This window comes from Pseudophryne corroboree, chromosome 1 (genome assembly GCF_028390025.1).
Source record: "Pseudophryne corroboree isolate aPseCor3 chromosome 1, aPseCor3.hap2, whole genome shotgun sequence".
NCBI lineage: Eukaryota > Metazoa > Chordata > Amphibia > Anura > Myobatrachidae > Pseudophryne > Pseudophryne corroboree.
In genome coordinates, this window is record NC_086444.1 from 367,957,922 (window position 1) to 367,973,335 (window position 15,414).

General features: G+C 48.7%; 1 protein-coding gene and 1 non-coding gene across 3 annotated transcripts in view; both read right to left on the bottom strand.

Moving 5' to 3' along the window:
• The window catches only part of SMPD4 (sphingomyelin phosphodiesterase 4), a 181,399-nt gene that overhangs the window by 13,241 nt on the left and 152,744 nt on the right, over positions 1-15,414 (bottom strand). The window lies entirely within an intron of this gene.
• Positions 14,758-14,874, bottom strand: LOC134961266 (U5 spliceosomal RNA). Its single transcript, XR_010187877.1, has one exon. It is a non-coding gene; the product is annotated as a U5 spliceosomal RNA (small nuclear RNA).

Below are 15,414 nucleotides of genomic sequence, written 5' to 3' on the forward strand. Positions count from 1 at the left end.
AGTTTGTTGGGTGCATACAGGATAACAGCAAGTCAGTTTTCCTGACTCCAGCCGTCCTGGAACCTATATTTTCAGGGCCCTGACCACATCTAGCAACTTGGAGTCCTCCAAGTCCCTAGTAGGCGCAAGACACCACAATAAGCTGGTTCAGGTGAAACACTGACACCACCTTAGGGAGAGAACTGGGGACGAGTCCGCAGCTCTGCCCTGTCCGAATGGACAAACAGATATGGGCTTTTTTGAGAAAAAAAACACCAATTTGACACTCGCCTGGTCCAGGCCAGGTCCAAGAGCATGTTCACTTTTCATGTGAGATGCTTCAAATCCACAGATTTGACTGGTTTTAAACCAATGTGTTTTGAGGAATCCCAGAACTACGTTGAGATCCCACAGTGCCACTGGAGGCACAAAAGGGGGTTGTATATGCAATACTCCCTTGACAAACTTCTGGACTTCAGGAACTGAAGCCAATTCTTTCTGGAAGAAAAATCGACAGGGCCGAAATTTGAACCTTAATGGACCCCAATTTGAGGCCCATAGACACTCCTGTTTGCAAGAAATGCAGGAATCGACCGAGTTGAAATTTCTTCGTGGGGCCTTCCTGGCCTCACACCACGCAACATATTTTCGCCACATGTGGTGATAATGTTGTGCGGTCACCTCCTTTCTGGCTTTGACCAGGGTAGGAATGACCTCTTCCTGAATGCCTTTTCCCTTAGGATCCGGCGTTCCACCGCCATGCCGTCAAACGCAGCTGCGGTAAGTCTTGGAACAGACATGGTACTTGCTGAAACAAGTCCCTTCTTAGCGGCAGAGGCCATAAGTCCTCTGTGAGCATCTCTTGAAGTTCCGGGTACCAAGTCCTTCTTGGCCAATCCGGAGCCATGAGTATAGTTCTTACTCCTCTACGTCTTATAATTCTCAGTACCTTAGGTATGAAAAGCAGAGGATGGAACACATACACCGACTGGTACACCCACGGTGTTACCAGAACGTCCACAGCTATTGCCTGAGGGTCTCTTAACCTGGCGCAATACCTGTCCCGTTTTTTGTTCAGACGGGACGCCATCATGTCCACCTTTGGTAATTCCCAACGGTTTACAATTATGTGGAAAACTTCCCCATGAAGTTCCCACTCTGCCGGGTGGAGGTCGTGCCTACTGAGGAAGTCTGCTTCCCAGTTTCCATTCCCGGAATGAAACACTGCTGACAGTGCTATCACATGATTTTCCGCCCAGCGAAAAGTCCTTGCAGTTTTTGCCACTGCCCTCCTGCTTCTTGTGCCGCCCTGTCTATTTACGTGGGCGACTGCCGTGATGTTTTATCCCACTGGATCAATACCGGCTGACCTTGAAGCAGAGGTCTTGCTAAGCTTAGAGCATTATAAATTTACCCTTAGCTATATTTATGTGGAGAAAAATCTCCAGACTTGATCACACTCCCTGGAAATTTTTTCCTTGTGTGACTGCTCCCCAGCCTCTCGGGCTGGCCTCCGTGGTCACCAACATCCAAAACTGAATGCCGAATCTGCGGCCCTCTAGAAGATGAGCACTCTGTAACCACCACAGGAGAGACACCCTTGTCCTTGGATATAGGGTTATCCGCTGATGCATCTGAAGATGCGATCCGGACCATTTGTCCAGCAGATCCCACTGAAAAGTTCTTGCATGAAATCTGCCGACTGGAATTGCTTCGAAGGAAGTCACCATTTTTTTTTTTTACCATGGCCCTTGTGCAATGATGCACTGATTTTAGGAGGTTCCTGACTAGCTCGGATAACTCCCTGGCTTTCTCTTCCGGGAGAAACACCTTTTTCTGGACTGTGTCCAGAATCATCCCTAAGCACAGGAGACTTGTTGTCGGGATCAGCTGCGATTTTGGAATATTTAGAATCCACCCCTGCTGTTGTAACAGTATCCGAGATAGTGCTACTCCGACCTCCAACTGTTCCCTGGACTTTGCCCTTATCAGGAGATCGTCCAAGTAAGGGATAATTAAGACGCCTTTTCTTCGAAGAAGAACCATCATTTCGGCCATTACCTTGGTAAAGACCCGGGGTGCCGTAGACAATCCAAACGGCAGCGTCTGAAACTGATAGTGACAGTTCTGTACCACGAACCTGAGGTACCCTTAGTGATAAGGGCAAATTTGGGACATGGAGGTAAGCATCCCTGATGTCTCGGGACACCAGATAGTCCCCTTCTTCCCGGTTCGTTATCACTGCTCTGAGTGACTCCATCTTGATTTGAACCTTTGTAAGTGTTCAAATTTTTTTAGATTTAGAATAGGTCTCACCTAGCCTTCTGGCTTCAGTACCACAATATAGTGTGGAATAATACCCCTTTTCTTGTAGGAGGGGTAATTTAATTATCACCTGCTGGGAATACAGCTCGTGAATTTTTTCCCATACTGCCTCCTTGTCGGAGGGAGACCTTGGTAAAGCAGACTTCAGGAGCCTGCGCAGGGGAAACGTCTCGACATTCCAAACTGTACCCCTGGGATACTACTTGTAGGATCCAGGGGTCCTGTACGGTCTCAGCGTCATGCTGAGAGCTTGTCAGAAGCGGTGGAACGCTTCTGTTCCTGGGAATGGGCTGCCTGCTGCAGTCTTCTTCCCTTTCCTCTATCCCTGGGCAGATATGACTCTTATAGGGACGAAAGGACTGAAGCTGAAAAGACGGTGTCTTTTTCTGCAGAGATGTGACTTAGGGTAAAAACGGTGGATTTTCCAGCAGTTGCCGTGGCCACCAGGTCCGATGGACCGACCCCAAATAACTCCTCTTCCTTTATACGGCAATACACCTTTGTGCCGTTTGGAATCTGCATCACCTGACCACTGTCGTGTCCATAAACATCTTCTGGCAGATATGGACATCGCACTTACTCTTGATGCCAGAGTGCAAATATCCCTCTGTGCATCTCGCATATATAGAAATACATCCTTTAAATGCTCTATAGTCAATAAAATACTGTCCCTGTCAAGGGTATCAATATTTTTAGTCAGGGAATCCGACCAAGCCACCCCAGCTCTGCACATCCAGGCTGAGGCGATCGCTGGTCGCAGTATAACACCAGTATGTGTGTATATACTTTTTATGATATTTTTCCAGCCTCCTGTCAGCTGGCTCCTTGAGGACGGCCCTATCTATAGACGGTACCGCCACTTGTTCTGATAAGCGTGTGAGCGCCTTATCCACCCTAAGGGGTGTTTCCCAACGCACCCTAACTTCTGGCGGGAAAGGGTATACCGCCCATATTTTCTATCGGGGGGAACCCACGCATCATCACACACTTCATTTAATTTATCTGATTCAGGAAAAACTACGGTAGTTTTTTCACATCCCACATAATACCCTCTTTTGTGGTACTTGTAGTATCAGAAATATGTAACACCTCCTTCATTGCCCTTAACGTGTGGCCCTAATAAGGAATACGTTTGTTTATTCACCGTCGACACTGGATTCAGTGTCCCTGTCTGTGTCGACCGACTAAAGTAAACGGGCGTTTTAAAACCCCTGACGGTGTTTTTGAGACGTCTGGACCGGTACTAATTGTTTGTCGGCCGTCTCATGTCGTCAACCGACCTTGGCGCGTGTTGACATTATCACGTAATTCCCTAAATAAGCCATCCATTCCGGTGTCGACTCCCTAGAGAGTGACATCACCATTACAGGCAATTGCTCCGCCTCCTCACCAACATCGTCCTCATACATGTCGACACACACGTACCGACACACAGCACACACACAGGGAATGCTCTGATAGAGGACAGGACCCACTAGCCCTTTGGAGAGACAGAGGGAGAGTTTGCCAGCACACACCAAAAACGCTATAATTATATAGGGACAACCTTATATAAGTGTTTTCCCTTATAGCATCTTTTTTATATATTTCTAACGCCAAATTAGTGCCCCCCCTCTCTGTTTTAACCCTGTTTCTGTAGTGCAGTGCAGGGGAGAGCCTGTGAGCCTTCCCTCCAGCCTTTCTGTGAGGGAAAATGGCGCTGTGTGCTGAGGAGATAGGCCCCGCCCCTTTTTCGGCGGCCTCGTCTCCCGCTCTTAACGGATTCTGGCAGGGGTTAAATATCTCCATATAGCCCCCGGAGGCTATATGTGAGGTATTTTTAGCCAAAAAAGATTTTCATTTGCCTCCCAGGGCGCCCCCCTCCCAGCGCCCTGCACCCTCAGTGACTGCCGTGTGAAGTGTGCTGAGAGGAAAATGGCGCACAGCTGCAGTGCTGTGCGCTACCTTAAGAAGACTGAGGAGTCTTCTGCTGCCGATTCTGGACCTCTTCTCGTTTCAGCATCTGCAAGGGGGCCGGCGGCGAGGCTCCGGTGACCATCCAGGCTGTACCTGTGATCGTCCCTCTGGAGCTAATGTCCAGTAGCCAAGAAGCCAATCCATCCTGCACGCAGGTGAGTTCACTTCTTCTCCCCTAAGTCCCTCGTTGCAGTGATCCTGTTGCCAGCAGGACTCACTGTAAAATAAAAAACCTAAGCTAAACTTTTCTAAGCAGCTCTTTAGGAGAGCCACCTAGATTGCACCCTTCTCGGCCGGGCACAAAAATCTAACTGAGGCTTGGAGGAGGGTCATAGGGGGAGGAGCCAGTGCACACCACCTGATCCTAAAGCTTTACTTTTTGTGCCCTGTCTCCTGCGGAGCCGCTATTCCCCCATGGTCCTTTCAGGAACCCCAGCATCCACTAGGACGATAGAGAAATAATAATAAACCAGAGCATAAGAAAAAAATAAACAATACAAATCAATTTCCAACTTACAGTAATGTTAGTCACAACAGATCAGGTATACATTACATATTACCGCCTATATATGCAAGATATACATATGTAATATACTTCCTACGTATATGACATACTACAACATCTACATGCCATCTATACATCTGTAATAAATCACCATGCATATATTAGATACTACAATATATGCATATTATCCATAACATATGCATGCAATCGGGACCTGTGCATATGAGATACTCTCCTGCTTACGAGACAGGCGCTTTAACCACTAAGCCACCACAACACATCGGGTATAATCATCCCCCCCCCCCGTGTCCCGCGAATTCCCCATGTGCAGCCATAGTGCTCTCCCCTTTCCCACTGACATAGCTAGCGGAAGGGAGCCGGAGAGCAGCGGGGGACGGATGCAGAAGCCCACCGGCGGCAGCCTGTCTGTCCGCGGCTGGGCTGAATAGCGGGCAGCGAGAGCGCACTGATCAGTGCGCGACCGCTGAGCACAACGTGCGGCCTGACTGTATGTAGCGGCGGCCAGCGAGGAGCATGGAGCGGGCGGCCATCGTGGTGTCCGTAGCGGCGGCCAGCGGGGAGCATGGAGCGGGCGGCCAGCGGCCGAAGACCACACTCCCAGCACCTGCTGTGTGTCTGGGAGCGTGCAGTACTGGGGGAGTGCACTAACCTTGCGGAAGCTGTGGAAGCTAACCGCATGTAGCCTCCTCCTTCGTCTTGCGGCAGCAGCGCTGAAAGCGCCTGTTAGAAAAAATATGACTCCTCTGATATCTCCTCTACCCAGCGTGTACATGTGGAGGAGATGGGCGCTCAATCCCGGACCCTCACTTCTCTGTAAGTGGGGAAGGGACCGCATGCTGCCTGGCTGACACGGCCGTGCTTTTCCTACAAGCGCCCACGTGTCAGCAGCGGCTGGAGGCAGTACAATCCCGGACCCACACTTCTTAGTAAGTGGGGAAGGTATTGTCTGTAAAATCAAAATCAAAAGTGTAAAAAGTAAAATCAAAATTGAGCTTTCAGCTCATGATGTGCTTCCCTGAGGCACATAAAAAACACTGAGGATCCTGGGAGTATGGAGGAAGGAAGGGTTGCTCATTTAAATATTTAAATGTGCCTTCCCTGCTACGCACCGTCCATATCCAAGAGTACTCCAGTGACCCCTAGTGGATGAAAAAGAAATAACCTTGGCAAGTTCTAAGAACTGCCCGGTCACAATGAAATATTAGAAAGGGTGGACGACAGGACAATGAGCCTAAGTCCGACACCCTCCTAGCAGAGGCAATGGGGGTCATTCAGAGTTGATAGTACCTGTGCTAAATTTAGCACAGCTACGATCAGGCACTCAAACATGCGGGGGATGCCCAGCACAGGGCTAGTCCGCCCCGCATGTCAGTGCCGCCCCCCCCCCCCAACATAAATGCAAAAGCATCGCACAGCGGCAATGCTTTTGCATTTGAGCAGTAACTCCCGGCCAGCGCAGCTCCTGCGGCTGGCCGGGAGAAGCTCTTTGCTGCCCGGGTCGCAGCGGCTGCGTGTGAAGTCACGCAGCCACCGCCGCCCCCCCCCCCCCCCCAACGGTCGCCCACGCCTGCATTGGCTGGACTGCGCACCCTAAACGGCGGCTTAAAACCGCCGTCTATCCCCCTCCCGCCCAGCGACTGCCTCTGACTGTCAATCAGGCAGAGGCGATCACTAGGAAACGACGGTCTTCGGCCGTCCGGCATGCGCCAGCGCACTGCAGCGCCGGCATCGCTGCACTGCGATAAACTGCGGCGAGCCATCGGGTCAGAATGACCCCCAATAGCCAGTAAAAACAAGACCTTGGCCGTGAGCCACTTAAGGTCCACTGTCTCAATGTATGAACGTCAGGAATAAGCGCAATTTTTCTCCGAAACCATCATGACAAGGCAGATATGTGAACCTTGAAGGAGGCCAGACGAAGGCCTAAGTCCAGGCCTCGTTGCAGAAAAGCCATAATTCTGAAGGTTCTGAATCTGTATGCATCATAATTCTTATCAGCACACCAGGTGAAGTAAGAATTCCAGACCCTGTAATAAATCCGAGCTGAAGCCGGTTTACGGACTTTTAACATAGTTTGGATGACCGCCTCCGAGAATCCTTTGGCTCTCAGTAGTGATGCTTCAAGAGCCACAACGTCAAAGCCAGCCTGGCCAGGTCCAGATAAAGACAAGGGCCTTGTACGAGGAGGTCTGGGCGCTGAGGAAGTAGAAGAGGACGCTCTGTCGATAGACCATGCAGGTCTGAGAACCAATGCCGTCTGGGCCAAGCTGGAGCGACTAGAAGTAGAAATCCTCCTTGTTTGAACTTCCGTAGGATCCTGGGCACTAGTGACACTAGAGGGAACACGTAAGGCAGCTGAAAGTTCCATGGAATTGCCAGGGCATCCACAAACGCTGCTTGAGGATCCCTGGTACTTGATCCGAAGACCGGAAACCTTGTGCTTGTGTCGAGACGCCATCAGGTGTACGTCTGGTAGGCCCAACTTGTCCACTAGGAGTTGAAAGACTTCAGGATGTAGACTCCACTCGCTGGCGTGCACGTCCTGGCGACTGATGAATTCCGCTTCCCAGTTCATGATGCTCGGAATGAACACTGCCGATATTGCTGGCAGAGGGTATTCCGCCCATCGAAGGATTTTTGACACTTCCATCATTCCCATGCGGCGTTGAGTGCCGCCTTGATGGTTTATGTATGCCACCGCGGTGGCGCTGTCTGACCGTACTTGAACAGGCCTGTTCTGTACCAGGGCAGGGCGAGAGATCGCGCACTGAACACGGCCCGCAACTCCAGAATGTTTATTGGGAGGAGTGACTCCTCCTTGGTCCAGCGACCCTGAAAAGAGTGTTGCTTCAACACAGGACCCCATCCCCTCAGACTGGCGTCCGTTGTCAGCAGGACCCAGTCGGGGATCCAGAAGGGATGGCCCCTGCTCAATAGCTGGTCCTGTAGCCACCAGGTCAGCGACAGACAAACCTCTGGAATCAAAGTGATCATGTGAGATCTGATCCGTTGAGGTAGGCCGTCCCACTTGGAAAGGATTAACCTCTGCAGTGGGCGAGAATTAAATTGAGCGTACTCTACCACGTTGAATGCCAACACTATCAGGCCAAGTACTTGCATCGCCGAGTGTATCGACACTCTGGGGCGACAAATGATGCATCTTATCCTGTCTTGACGTCTCAGGACTTTTTCTGGAGACAGACTGGATGACACCACTAGGCGGGTGACATAAGAATCCACCGGCGGTGAAATTTCCCACTTGTTGCATAACTCTGCAGGGAAAGGATAGCGAGCCAAGGCCCGTTTAGACAGAGGTAATTTCTTCCCTGGATTAGACCAGCGTTCCTGCCTGATGTCCACCAAATGGTAGTGGAATTATCATCAGTGATTTGTAGGATTTGTTTAATAGCAACCACAAGGGCAGGGACATCAATTTGCAATGGAGAATCCTCGTCAGAAACATCGGATTCAGTGTCTGACAGGACAGTATGCTCCCCCTCGTCTTCAGATGAAACATCTGAGAGATTAGTCGATTGTGAGGAGGAAGCAGCCCGCTTAGATGACCCAGAGACATGTGTGACCTGGAGTAGATTTTTTCCTGACCAAGGAATGTGTTAATTGCTGAAACTGGTTAGACAAATTTTCCGCCCAAGGCGGATTAACCATAGGGTCAATTTGGCACAGGTGGTCCCATAGGCGGCGTAAGGCGTTCCACCAGAGTACCCAGTAGGTTTGTGAATGCAGCCCAGGGTGACTCCTGATTGGTTACAGGAGCTGCGGACTTGACTGGGAGATGTAGGACACATAGTACACAGACCATCATACACAGCATCCCCCTCTGGTCAATCTTTGGCGCATGCTCTGCATGATGTAGGAGCGTTCACAGACTTACTGCCCTTCTTGTTAGACATTGTACACAAATGCAACAAAGCGATTTAGTACGATAAAGCCAGACAGAGTACAATACCTACGATTAAAACAGTCAGTATGTGACTGAATACACAGTACAAAACACCTGCGAATAAAATCTGGTATGTGACTGAGTACACAGTAGAATACACGTAATGGGTAAATACTGTGACGCACTATATATATGACCCTGACGCACCAAGGGGCTAATTCAGACCTGATTGCACACTACCTTTTTTCGCAGCGCTGCGATCAGGACAGAACTACGCATGCACCGCAATGCGCAGGAGCATCACAGGGTACAAAGCGGATCGTTGCTGTGCGATGGTTTACGAAGAATCCATTCGCACAGCCGATCGCAAGGTGATTGACAGGAAGAAGGTGTTCGTGGGTGGCAACTGACCGTTTTCTGGAAGTGTTTGCAGGGCGGGTGTCTGATGTCAATTCCGGGCCCGGACAGGCTGAAGTGATCGCAGCGGCTGAGTAAGTTCTGGGCAACTCAGAAACTGCCCAAAGTTTTTTTGTACCACTCATGCGATCGCACAGCTAAAATACACTCCCCTGTAGGCGGCGACTATCTGATCGCAGAACTGCAAAAAACTACTAGCGAGCGATCAGGTCTGAATGACCCCGCTAAAACCTTTGGGTACAGAATATAGTGATAGGTATAGGGAACCGGTAGCAGTACAAAACCCTGCAAGACAGGTGCATCAGGGTGGGTGACCTGTGTCCCCCATAGATTCCAGGCATTGAATTTGACAGGCAAGCACATAAATCTCCTTTTATCATCCATGGGGGACACAGGGATGACATAGACGTCCAAAAATTGAAGGCACGATCCTGAGCCGAGTAACCTTTGTCCAAAAGCTGCATTCGAGAAGGTGAAGTTGTCAAACGAATACAACATGAAATTATGGGAAGAGGACCATGTGGCTGCTGTACAAAGCTGCTCCGCAGTGGCACCACAACAGGGACAGGAAGGTCCGCAGCCAAATAAGCCTGGCGGATAGTCAAATGGAGCCATCTGCCCAAAGTCTGCTTAGTAAGCCCCGTCCGTGAAAGTCATATGGACATAGAGTCCTTCTTATGGAAAACCCTTGTCCTATCTACATAAATCTGGAGGGCCCTCACGACATCCAAGGTGGCCCGCTCTGGAGAAGAATCTGGGATTTGAAACAAAAGGGACTGCGATGTCCTGGTTGATGTGAAACCTGGATGCTACTTTAGGGAGGTAGCCCAATCATGTCCGAAGGACAGCCTGTCCGGATGAAAAAGATGAAGAAATGAACGACAAGACTGTGCTAAAGTCAGAAACTCTACGGGCCGATTTGAGAGCAAGGTGGAAAACAGTCTTCCAGGTTAGCCATCGAATGTCTACGGTGTCCAAGGACTCAAAGGGAGACTGGAAAGAGCCACCAGAGGAACAAATAGAGGCTGCACATGGAAGGTCTCCCTACAGGAAATTCTGTACCTCATGCAACAGTGCAATATGCCACTGGAAAAGGACTCTAGATAGACAGAAGGATCTAGGGTTGAAACATCGGGCCGAACACCAAAGTATGTTCTTCAAACCCTGTGATAAATCCTGACAGAAGGCAGTTTCCTGGCATTAAGCATGGTACAAATGACCGACCGCGAGAAACCCTTTGCTCTCAGGACAGATGTCTCAAGATTCACCCTTCAAAGCAAGGCGGCCAAGGTCGAGCTGGAAACACGGGCCCTGTGATAAAAGGTCCGGCCTGAGAAGATGACACAGCACGGCATTAATGAAAGACCCAGATGATCCCCATACCAAGCTCTGTGTGGCCAAGCCAGTGCCACAAGAATTACAATGTCGCCCAATTTGTGGAGAATCACTGAGATTGGAGGGAAGGTCCATTGAAACGCTAGCGCGTCCACCAAAAGACCTCTCGGAACCCTGGTGCGCAAGCAGTATCTTGGCAACTTGTGGCTGTGCAGAAACGTCATGCTAATGTCTGGGAGAACCAGGAGCTAAAAAATGCCTAGGTTCAGTGCCCATTCACCCTGCTGACAGATCCGGAAGAGGACACATAAAGATAGTTTATGTAAGCAATGACCGTCACGCTGTCCAACTGGACCTCTAATGGGCAAAGCTGAAGGAGAGGTTGGACTAGGCAAAAAGCTCTGTATACCACTCTGAGCTCCAGAATACTGAGCTCCTGAGCTGTCCACCAACCCGGAAACGTCTGACGACAAGTCACTGCCCCCACTTCCGAAGACTTGTGATGGTAGTGAGCAGAACCCAGTCCTGGACCCAAAAGGGGCAGCCCTTGTCCATGTGGGACTGGTGGAGCCACCACGAAAGGGAGCGACTGACCTCTCCAGAGAGAATGATGGTCTGCGACTTGAGGTATAGATGGGATTTGTTCCACTGGGCATACTCCACTATGTCGAAAGAGGAAACCAGAGAAGCAGGATATGCATGCAAGAGTGGATTGACACTCGACGGCGACCCAAGAAGGAGGTGTGAACTTCGGCTTGTAAGGCTAGAAGCTTGTCCATGGGAAAGAACATCCACTGGAATCCATTAAGACCCCTAAATGTAGCAAGGTGGATTCAAGGTAGATTAATGCCAACTGATGATCCATCTGTGAAGTCTTAAGTAGGTCCACAGTAAGACAAATGTGAACCCTCAGCACCTCCGGTGAATGGGCCAAGAGACACAAGCCGTCCAGATAAGGCACTATGCGTACCCCCCCCCCGTGTCGAATAGGTGCTGCCATGACCATAGTAAAAACACAAGGAGCTGTGGAAAGTGCAAATGGCAATGCCTGAAATTGGAAGTGTTCTTTCAATACCACAAACCTGAGGAAGCGTTGGTGACCGACCCGGATGGGAATATTTAAATATGTATCCTAAATATCTAGGGATGTTTCCGGTTCCAGAGCCAGAATGATGGAGTGCAGAAGCTCCATGTGGAACTTGGGAACCCAGAGATACCTGTTGAGTGACTTCAGGTTGAGTATTGGTCAGAGTGAGCCGCCTGGCTTCTAAACAAGGAAGAGTTTAATATAGAAACCTGTGCCTATCTGGGACAGGGGAACTGGAATGATGCCAGAAGGGAGTGGATGGACTCCCGCAGCACCACTGCCTTTCCTGGATTTATTGGCAGGCCTGTTGAAAAATATTGGGCTGGGGGACACTCCCAAAAGTTTAGTGCATAGCCTTAAGAAATTACACCTCTGACCCAGGCATCCATCGTGATCACTGTTCCAGCATAGGAGAAAAGGAGAAGCCGGCCTCCCACGCTGGGGTTTCCAGGGTGGAGGCCCATCCAGTCATGAGTCAAGCTTGTCAGTAGGACATCTGGTAGACTAGTTCTGTTTACCTGTGGACTTGGAGCCTTTAGTGGAAGAACCCTGGAACCAGAAGAAAGGCTGACAATTAGCCTAACCCTGCGGACACAAGGAGCGAAAAGTAAAAAGGTTTGTGACCAGGGGCTGCCGCAGAAGGAAGGAAAGCAGTCTGACATTGCTACCGCGGCCTTGATCTTGTCCAATTCTGGACCAAAAAGAACCTACCCCAAAAATGGAAGAACCTCAAGTGCCTTTATATAGTCTGAATCGGCACACCAGGCACAAAGCCAGAAAGCACTCCAATGGACGCCTCACCGAGATAGAAACCTGCTTCCCTTATATGCTCCACCATAATCATTAACTTCACCCGGTGGGTACCAGAACAGAAAGCATCCTCCAGGGCATCTGCTCAGTATCTGATGGCCTTCAACACTCGCTGCCTTATGGAAGTTCCCTGACTTCCTATCTGTCGGATCCTTAAAGGAGGCTCTGTTAGAGACAGGAAGAGTAGTAGATTTGACCAACCAGGCGATACGAGCATATACCGGAGGAGGGGACTCTCATTTGACCCTATCCGCAGCTGGGAGTGGATAAAAAATAGGATTTTGGTACTTACCAGGTAAATCCTTTTCTTTGAATCCATAGGGGGCACTGGAGTACTCTTGGGATATGGACGGGCGGAGCCGAACAAAGGCACTGAATATTCAAATTTAGGACCCTCCCACCCCTCCATATCCCCGAGTACCTCAGTGTACTGTCTCAGTGTTTTTTACTGAGCGAACAGGAACGATATAGAGAGGTTGACAATGGAGAATACCTATAACATAACGGACAACAACAATGTTGACCCATAACCTTACTGTCAACTAAACAGTTGACACCATAACCGATAGAACTTTATAATTTGAACCAATCGGTGAAAATGTGTTACCATAATGTCCTCTGAGCTTAATATCAATCAAGTAAAACTTGTTACCCTAAGCTCTCTTGAGCTTAAAACAACCCAGGTAAACTGCTCTGGGTGGGCGTCCAGTGCCCCCTATGGATTCAAAGAAAAGGATTTACCTGGTAAGTACCAAAATCCTATTTTCTTTTTCATCCACTAGGGGTCACTGGAGTACTCTTGGGACGTACCAAAGCTTCCCTCGTGGGCGGGAGAGCTGTTTGATACTTGTAACAGTAGGCAGCCCAAGGCTAGATGCTGATGGCGCCACCATTTATAACGTGTAAACGTGCACAAACATGGTGCACATGAAGGCTATATAGCCGCGTTTTAGACACTCCACGACCCACTGGGTCTGACATTCCCACAGAACCTGTGGGATGAGTTATTACTGACGTAGGCGATTGTAACCTAGCCTTAAGGTAAGCCTGACTTGTAGTCATTATTATTACCCAACTCGATAATGTCTGCTGAGAAACTGGCTAACCCCAGTTGGCAGTATCATAGAGAACAAACAACGTATTCATATCACGTACTGTTGACGTTCGGCACATATATAAACGCGTAATGCGTGTACCACATTCAGTTCTAGAATGTGCTGTCCACACAGGAACCCCTATTGGTACATTGATGTGAAGAATACGAAAGCGTGATTCGTCCGAAGATCTGCTTTGTCATGAGAAAACTGAAATACGGTGGCTTGGAATACAAGGCACCCAAATATGAAAACAAACCCTTGCCGAAGCCAAGGCTAGAAGAAAAAATTGTTTTCCAAAGTGAGAAACTTAATTCCCATTTGTTGAAAGGGTTCACAATATGAAACTGTAAGAAATCTGAACCCAACTTCAAGTCGCCTGGCGCTGTAGGTGGGATAAATAGAGTGTGAACTTTGATGACGCCTTGTAGAAAGATGTGTACAGACGCAAATAGAAGCAAACGTCTTTGAAAATAAGTTTACCACACAGATACCTGCACTCTTCGTGCAGATCAACGCAGTTTTCCATCCCACCCCGTTTAACAGAATACGGGTTACTTGAAGGATGATGTTGGAACTTCCGAGGTTTACAACCTATGTAAGCACACGAAATTTTGTAAAAATGAGCTGCCTTAAACGGCTTACTATTTCGTAACATGGTTAGTATAACCGATACTGTAATGCTCAATTTCTTAAGAGGGCGGTCTGAACCCTCACCCCGTCAACCGCAGCTGCGGTACCTAGATAATAGGTACCTAGGGAACTATGGGTAAACTAACGTTCCCTGATGTAACAGGTTGGACGTATTATGAGCGGGCCAAGATCGTGTGCAAGTATTCCTTGAAAATTCGAGAAGCAAACTTCTCCGAAACCCATGAGATACCACCAGTATGACTGTGACAAACTGTCTTATGATCCGTTTTGACAACGGAGAGAGCAGCGGAAAATGGTGGAGCCAGATACACGATGCTGAATGACCACATGAATGTGAGAGACTCCACCGCCACTGCCCTTGTGATCTGTTTTGTACACATACTGAACTTTCGTAATTGTGGCGAGATGCCATCATGTATACTTGAGGGTAACCCCCTTCTGTGGACTCACATATGAAACACCTCTAGATTTAATGTCCAGTTTTCAGGATCCAAATCCTGACGGGTGAGATCCTCTGTCTAACAGATGTCCACTCACATAATGATCTCTTGACATTTTCACATAATGGTGTTCTGAGCCATTGAGGATCTGAGTTACCTGCCGCATTGCCATGCGGCTACTTGGTTCTCACTGGTTGTTGTGTATGCAACTGCCGTTGCCTTGTTTGACTGCTTAAGGCCAGCGTGGGACATGCATCAAAAATTTACATGAAACTCATGGTTGTTCCTCTCCACCGAAATCTTTAGTAAAAGGCGAAAGATTTATTCGTTCTGAAGAGAAACCAGAGTATATACCTGGTCAGACTGAAAGCGAATTATGTATTGCATTGTAAAATGCCCAGAGTTCTAGGACATTTATCGACAGCAATCTGTCGTGTTTTAGAACCTTTGTTGCTAATTTTAACTACAAATCCTGACCCTCTGCGACTGTCGTCCAGAGTATATGCACCCTTTTCCCTCTGTGGAAAACGCGAGTGAAGGGTGGCGAACTAAATTGAAAACACATCGTTATTCGTAATAGGTGAATACACCAATGTACCGCTAGTGTGCGTGTTTTGCACTAATTACTAGACGTACATTTGTTATTGCTGGTGTAGTAGGTAAAAGTCTTTGATTTACCGTATTTATCATCTTACCTAGGCATTGACATCGTTTAGACGGAATTAGATGCGATTGTTTTCGAACTTGATCTGCTACCGCAGTATACCTTAGTAGCGCAAGTTTAGAGGAACTTTGTTGAGACAGAGTTCGTATGTGAGATGAGCTATCATCCCAACATCACTTTTGGTAAATACCCAAAGCGATAAGCAACGGTAGACATGAAATGGTTA